Source organism: Ischnura elegans, chromosome 4 (assembly GCF_921293095.1).
Source record: "Ischnura elegans chromosome 4, ioIscEleg1.1, whole genome shotgun sequence".
NCBI classification, from domain to species: Eukaryota; Metazoa; Arthropoda; class Insecta; order Odonata; family Coenagrionidae; genus Ischnura; species Ischnura elegans.
This window is the reverse complement of record NC_060249.1, coordinates 113986955-113995836: the sequence shown is the minus strand read 5'-3', so window position 1 is coordinate 113995836 and position 8882 is coordinate 113986955.

Genomic DNA, 8882 nt, shown 5'->3' with positions numbered 1-8882 from the left:
GTTATTTAAATTTACCCTACGCTGATTTTCTTCGATATACCCAGCATTTAGGATAATAAAAATAATTTTTTAAACTAAAACTATCGTTAAAAATGTATAGTTTGAACTTATAAATGGTGGTTAAATGAAATTTACTCAATTAATATCTGATAACTACAAAATTATCGATTGCAAGTTATCAGAAAATGAATATTTTTATCAAGTAAGCACTAATGTAGTTATAATTTACATTTACATAGAAACATTTCAATTTAGAGTGTAAGTACGTTCGCTAATTCATGCCAATTACATGCACATAATTTATTCTAAGAGCATGCTTCTTGCGTCCATTGAAATGAATTTTCATTCTAAATGCACCAAGAAACTAGGTGAGAATGGAAAATGAGTCAGTAAACTGAAGCACAGTCTTAGAAAACTTTTTCTTCCATTGAAATGTTACAGCCTCCAGCTAATTTATGATGGTGCTTTTTTTCTTTATTCCATCCCTGCAAATTTCAAATCCATCTAAATGCTGCTAACTGGCATTATCATGTAAGGAATAAAAAACGGTACCCCCGCAGTGATTCAACAAAAAGGTTTTCTTTAAATAGGTGATGGTATAAGTCATCCCAGACACTAACTTGATGGTGCAATATTGCAGATATCTGATTGGTGTGTGAAGCCACACATTCATGGTAGGGTTCTTCTCCCAGTACCACTTCACTCTTTAAGGGTTTTTATTTGGTGGTGAGCAAAAGCTTCACACAAATTTTGAACCCAGTACCTGTCGATCAGCAACCCAATACTCAATTCACTCGGTCGATCCCCCAAAATCAAGCATGAAATGCTCCAATGATGGAAAACAAAGAGAGGGACTATGATCATTGGTCCTACCATGGGCATACCCAGCGGGGGGCAGTTACCCCTTCCCCCCCAAGAAGCAAAAATTGCAAATGTCTTTAAGGAAAATAATATTTTTCAAGCAAATAATTTTGAGGACTAATAAAGAGCTGTTACAGTTTCCTTTAAATGTTGGTTTCATTCACCTTTTCCATGCTTAAATCTTACCTACAACTTGAACAACCATGGCTTCCCCCCCCCCTCCAAGTTTTGATCCTGGGTGGGCCCTTGCCTCCTACCTCTTGGATGATCAAGTCAAACCATTTCTTTAACATCATTAATTTTGGTAAACAATGCCAAGAAGATGGATAACATAATTTTCTCTTTACTTGTGAATGTGAATACAAGTCCTTTGGCGTCATGAAAATACTAGCGGGATTCACATTTGCATCTACCAGGTTGAATAAGTTACAGCGATCATTTTAGTACTTAATGATCACAGATGGATAAAATAATCAAATTGTACAGGATTAACCCATAGGCTGCGGGAGTTTGCAATTTTAGCTGCCAGCCAGGGCAGAAGAGACCCCATTTTAGAGGAGGCACCCCCTGCCATGAGGGCTGCTCTGGTATAGTTAAACCCTTTTGCGATCCTCATGCTGAGAGAAAGGGGCCAATAGGGTAGTTTCCTTCATCAAAGAAAACGAAAAACATTGATTGCGATTCGTTACCCACCATTAGTGTATTCATAATATACAAATTATTTGGTTTAAGAAATACCGGTTTAGACAAATGGCAATGGTCAATTTTGTCCTCATTTGAAAAAGGCCAGATTGGCACCCATGAGATTCCACTCCACGTGATGTCACAGGGACCTAGTTTCAACACGAGAGGATAGGAGTTTTACATCGCCTGAGGTTACCAATGCATGCATGAGGCACAGAGCTCAGGGAAACATGTCTTAATGATCACCTATTAAAACTGGCTAAGGTCGGAAAGTTTTCCTCATTTGATAAGGTATCAATAATCCTTATTTAAGCCAAGTGCTACCAGCTAGCAGGGTACTCTGCTACCTTCTAGCATCCTGCGTCGTATCAGCGCTCAAAGCCTTGCTCCAAGGTCACCTCACTTGCGGCAGCAGGAACCACAACGACATCACACGGAGTTTTCCCAACATTCATACTTAGCTGTTGCATTTTTGCGTGCTTGACAAATTTTCACTTTTAATTAAATCGTGAAAAATAGCTATGGTCATTTAAAAATCTAAAAGCGTGAAATACGTACTCCAGGAGTAATAATATTTCGATTTAGGCAATAAAAAAATAATAGGAAATCTCCCTATGGCAAGATATCCTGGTAGCAATAAGCATTTTGGGAAAATGCCAGTTAGCGTGCAAAACGTATAAAAACGTTTCTGCACTCTAAGGGTTTAATAGTAATTCTAGAAAAATGCAACACAGGCAATGTGAGATTAAAGGACAGAGGGTGACATCCTGTTAGGAGACATTTGTGGTTTCAATTTTGGGATCCTAAAGTTGGCAGATGTTGATGTCCACCTTGGACCAACCTGATGAATTTCCAAACACCAATGATAGACAGTGGCTTCACCAACATGAAGCATTTATATCAATTGAATTAAGCAACCTTCCCCCAGTCATTTATTTCTTCCTTAACGACGTCCCACCAACCATCATTTAAATGACTCAGATTTCCAGTATAGTGCATTTACACATACACGTATGTAATCTACTTTTCAGTTCCGTGTTGCCAGTGAGAATGTTCCTTCAGTTCGGTGAAGGGGACCCATTTTTATGATCCAAAAACATCCTTGTGTGCGCGTCTTCCTGTGCTTTTGACTAAGGTTTTTAACCACCACTTGAGTGTTTTCCAGCAACCAAGAGTATTTGCGTGAGTTAGTGAGTGTGTAGAGAGAATTTCATTCAGGAGAGAAAGCAATATCCCTCACTGTTTGTGTGGAACCCATTACTCAGTATCCCTTTTGGAGGCCATCCTTACTATGGAGGACATTGCTGAAATGGGCGTGTATGATCCTTGTTTGTTTTCAGCATGGAGGAGTGAATACGTGAGTGAGTGTGCATAATTGTCTTCTGGAAAGAGATTAATTTCTCATGAGCATTTTTGTGGGATGTCAGTCCCAAGTTTCTTAGTGAGGACCCAGATTCCTTGGAGAGCACAGTTGATAGGTTGAAAGATTATTTAGTGGAGTCAGAAAACTGGGCAGAAAACCTGCAGACTGATACCACCTAGTTGAGTGAGTGTATTCCTTGCCCACTTGTTTCCCATTTTCTAACTAAGTATTATGGACATAAGAGCCTTGATCTTTATTTAATATTCCTATTGAGGTACTTTAATGTTGCGTGAGGATGATCAAGCACATCATAAATAAATTCAACCACCATTAACATATCACCAGGTTGGTTTATTCCAGTATATGAATTGCACGGACAAGCTCTACAATGTCGACCAAAACTCTCCTTGCATCTGGACTATCATAGCATCGGATTCTCACGCGGTCAGTAGCGTCTCCTCTTCGCAATGCCTTCTCGGAGTAGTTGGTGGAAAAGTAGTTGAAATGCTTTCTGCTAGTCTGACACAGTCCACATGGAGCAATAACTATCACCCGGACCAGGCTCCCAACCTAATCCTCCCAATGAACCCTCTTCTTCACCACTATCTTCCTGCCATCCAACAACATAGTATTCAGTAATTCTTCTTCCATAAGTAACTGTACAATGAGCAATATTTTGGCGAACAGATAGGTATGGGAATGCGTATTTACCCTGAACCGTAAATGCAAGTCGTAATTTTGTTTGAGTTTTTTATAAGTAAACGGCTGGTGTCCTAAAACACCCAGCCATGCACATTTTTAGGTGGTTTGCAGGGTACCATGTAGATGTATAAGCACCGTCTGCACCCTCCCTGCATACCTCTACCACACTGACCCCCTCTCTTTAATTCTTTGTAAGTCCCAATATCACTCTTAATTCTATCCATAAGCCCAGTACTTATTGTGCTCCTTTCCTAAAATCCCTCCCTATTATGACAGTTTCCAGCATCCTATTGCCACTAAGTACTTGCCCCATCCACACCAACTCTCCCTAACGCAATTTTTGTTTTTTTCCCGGCGAACAATTACAGTGAAGTTTTCTCGGGTTTTGCACCGGGTCAGGTCCTCCATTTCTCCTTCCAACGTTTCGATGGACAACTCGCCCATCGTCTTCAGGGATTCAGGAATCCAATGCCAATTCCTCAAAGTCTCAGGGTATATATACAAAATTCTGTGGTTGAGGGCGGTTCAGCGACTCCTGATTGGCTGCCAGTCCCCTCGTATTTTTAGGAGGTGGTCCCATATGTGGCTTAAATTATAGCCGCAGTCTCTGTTGATGTTATTGCTGTTTTTTTGAATCTGAATGGATTCTTTTACTACGCGGTCCCAGTATCCATGAGATCGACAGAGCAGCTTCGCTTCTTCCCAGTGAATCATATGATTCTCCAGGATGCTGTGCTCAGCCACTGCCGATTTTTCAGCTGTCCTAATCTAAGGTGTCTGCGATGCTCTTTCAATCTCGCCTCAATAGTGTGGCCCGTCTCTCCAATGTATGTTTTTCCGCATTCACATGGTATGGCGTACACTCCAGCAATTTTCAGCCCAGTTAGGTCCTTTGCCTTCACAATTTTGGGTCCTTTGCCTTAAAATTACGAGACGAGAACGTTGGAAGGAGAAATGGAGGACCTGACCCGGTGTGAAACCCGAGAAAACTTCACTGCAACTCTCCCTAATCTCCTCTAGCTGTTTCTTTTCGTTACCCACCATGTCTAGAAATTAAAATTGCCCTGCAACCATCTTGCATTCTCCATTGTCCTCCATACCCACACCTCAAATGCCTCCAGCAAATTGCAACAGTTCCACCACGTAAAGCACAATGCTCCGTGCTCTTTGCTCATACAATTCAATTCTAACTCTATAACCTTTTCCTTGCATTCTTATCCAACATAATAATTAATTATATGAAAAAATTTGTTACAAAGACTTTCACATTCCACATTTCAAGCAATCAAATCAATCTTATGTTTTCTCTGTCAGTATATCTTCCAGGAAAACTATTCACTCAGTAGTCCTTTCTACTCCATCTTTTCTCAAAAAAATGAAGAACATACTAGTTCCATTAGCCCACCAACAGAAGACTATTTACTTTTCAACCAAGGACATATTACCTATCATTTCTTTTGTTTAAATGACAATTACATAAAAACGAAATTTTGTATACATAAGACAGAGATCCATAATTAATGAAATTATTAAGAAAAGCAGTGCTTTCCAACAATGTTTTAATTAAATTCAAAAACATCTCAAACAATTTCAACAGTATGACATCATCATGTATAACCTGAACTGATTAAAAAAACACTTAGTATAAATACTGTTTTTCACAGATAGGAATACGGTAACCAATGATGAACAAATCAATATGGAAGACATAGTAAGCAATATCAATGCTGAGAAACACAATAGCTAATTTGTTATGATTGTTTTCCTACGAGATCACATGCCTTATAAAATGTATAAAAACTGATAAATTCTGGAAATATCTTTTTCTTCAAAAATGGCAAACAGTTTCAATTTTCAAAACAGTGACATCACAACCATGCTGCATAAGTGTCTTAGTATCGAGTCCTCATGGTGAACATATACACTGGACGGATTAAAATCTGGCACAAATATAGTTATGTGGATGAAATCAATTTTCGTGGAAACAAACTGCACTTCCCAATGATCATTATAGTTTACCATGGAAGAATATTATCAAAAACTAGAAAAAGAAGTGCATTTATGGAGAAAAATTATAACAAAAATCAACTTCATACCAAAGCGAGAATCTAAAATTGATTTGATTTCATAATTTTCTTCACAAGGAGGAGTAAACATACATTTTTTGTACCATACGGACAGAGAATTATAAAAGAAAAATGCAAAGTCGCAGTTGAAACACACAAAAAGATCTCTCATCTCTCAAAAATAAAAGACAACATGATCCACTAGAAAAGATCAACCACAAAGAGCACAGAAGGGTTAAACCTAGCAATGAAGGAATGGCTGCATACATGTATAGACTCCACTGGACACAGTAAATATATCAAGAAGTCAAATGTTAAGGGAAATAATATCATTCGGATTGTATCTTTAAAGGAGAAGTTGACAGATAGTGCAACTCCAGAATAGTAACAAAAACAATATAAGAAAAGTAAACAGGAAAACATTGAGATACACCTGAAGTAACAGAACTATGTAATTAAAAGATAACAATGATGATGCAGAGATCATAAAAGGGTTGATAGAAATCATAGCCCTTTGTATAGTAACCATAAATTTAATAAAGAATGAAGATGTAGAGGCAATCCTTAAAAGTCTTTAACTGAAATTTTGATAACAAATACTAAAAATTGCACTACCATTATTTTACACACCGTTCAAGGACATGAACTGGTTAATCCAGATAATCAGTCTCTTCCGCTTCACCAAAGCCATGACCTTCCTTTATCTACCGCTTTAATTCCAATGACAGACATCTTCAATCACGGAAATAGTAGGCATGAAAACTTAATTTTTGAAATTTATGGTCTTCTAAACACCCATTTATATTCTAAAGCAATGTATACCCTTAAACTGACGAGACAGAAAAAGAGGACGAAGACTAACAAGACTCCTTCCTCATATCTATTGACAATGTCTTACTTATTGAAAAGATCTGTAGAATTGACTACTTATAATCTCAACATATTCACATGTGCGACCAAAAGTTTAAACAAACAAAAATTCCACTAAGCTTTGCCAGATGGCAGACGTAAACATCACTGACAAGGGGAGACCACGAACCTTGCTCCGCCTTTTTCAATGCCGTATTTTCCATGGCCTCCGGAATGGTGAACACATCCCTGAACTAGTAGTGGTTCCGTTGAATGGGCCTTAGTTTGGCTGTAATTAATTAATTTTAATGCGGTACTTTTCGCAATCCGCATATAGTCCCATGATATCACGTACATCTTAGGCGGGTCGGGTGGGGTAGTGGTTAGCGCTTACGGCTGCCACCCGGGGGACCAGGGTTCAAGGCTCTGTGATGGCTTTTTATTTTCTTGCCTCCATTGTGATCATACGGCGTCAACTTTTTTATTAATTTTAATTGCGACAAGCACAGACATGAGACTATTTTTTTTATCACCATAATGACGTTTAGGTATTTAAGCAGTGTCATTTTCAACGCGGAGAAGTGAAGGCTCCACTCTCTACTCAAAAACATAACGAAAGATTAACGGGGGGCTAAAACAGTGGCTTTTTTTGGTAGAAATGACATTTGTTGGTGCATATCTTGTTATTACATTGGAAGGGCTACGGAAGATTTTGCGAAGCGGCGAGCACAAGACACATTTGGTGTAATTGTTGCTTTTAACCCTCTAGCGGGCGCGATTGTTATTGCTTCACAACCGGGCGAATGGCGTACTTTGCCTATGTTATATGCATATATGATAATACTCGATTTTTGTTAAAAATAATCTTTACTTGTAGAAATTAGTAAAATCTTGTACATTTATAGGTGATACAGATATAAAGGTACAGAGGTGGTATACGGCCGGTCTCCCGGCGTAATTTATACTCCACGTGTGACGGGTTCCTCTTGCTGATCTAAAAAAAATTAGCTACAATACCTCGAACTTTGAAAACTCACAATATAGACAGTCAAAGTACATTGTAGGAATACACGAGACCATTCTAGCCCAGAATGTACGTACGATGTTGAAATCCTTGGCTTTCGAAGATTGACGTATTTTATACGCTACCACGTCCAGTCCAGGGTCATAAACGTTTATTTCATCCTATTTATTAATGGAAATTATATTTCGGAATGGTTATTTTAGCACATAGGTACTGTGTAAGTAAACTTCCTTTGGAGTAAAGTGAATTACAAGTGTTCGAGAAATACGGCATTTTATAATCGTTTTTTGTTCTTATTAATTATGTCTGTACGCATGTTGTTGGTCGCCGCGAGCCTTTAATGGCATGTGCTCTAGCAAGAGTGGTTTCCATTTTTAATGTGGAAGTTCATCAGTATAAGCAATGAAAAAATTAACAATTTGGCGCACACCAACACCATGCTAGTGTAGTCGTCGTATCTCCGTGTTTGAAATGACACTGCTTAAATACCTAAACGTCATTATGGTGATAAAAAAAAGTCTCATGTCTATGGTTGTCGCAATTAAAATTAATAAAAAAGTTGACGCCGTATGATCACAATGGAGGCAAGAAAATAAAAAGCCTTCACAGAGCCTTGAACCCTGGTCCCCCGGGTGGCAGCCGTAAACGCTAACCACTACCCCACTCGACCCGCTTAAGATGTACGTGATATCATGGGACTATATATGGATTTCGAAAAGTACCGCATTAAAATTAATTAATTACAGCCAAACTAAGGCCCATTCAACGGAACCACTACTAGTTCAGGGATGTGTTCACCATTCCGAAGGCCATAAAAAATACGGCATTGAAAAAGGCGGAGCAAGGTACGTGGTCTCCCCTTGTGAGACAAATTGAGAATGGTGACTTAACTACACAAATTATAAAATTCCGAGGTGAGTTTGACACACCTAAACTCGCTTGGCCTGCCACAGAACCGAGATTAAGACTTCCAAATGACACAGAATAGTTGCTATTCCACCACATGAAATGCCGTAGCAAAAATAAGCATTTCATGCTCAATGAATCTTAGTGCGGTAAAAATTACAACTTCGGTCACTAAATCAATAATTTCCTGATTTTTTTTCTATACAAATCAAATAAAAAAGGGGCTGGTGAGGCCAAAAAAATTTTCAAAACCCTTGAAGTTACTTCATAACAAAAGTATGTCCATGACTCAGAAAAGAAAAGCATGCATGATTAGTACTTGAAGCAAACACAAACATCAACAAACTCCTGGTCCTCAACAATAGCAATAAGATCCAATGCTTCCATTCAGATAAATCTTCAAAAAGTATTTTTTCCAGTATTTTTT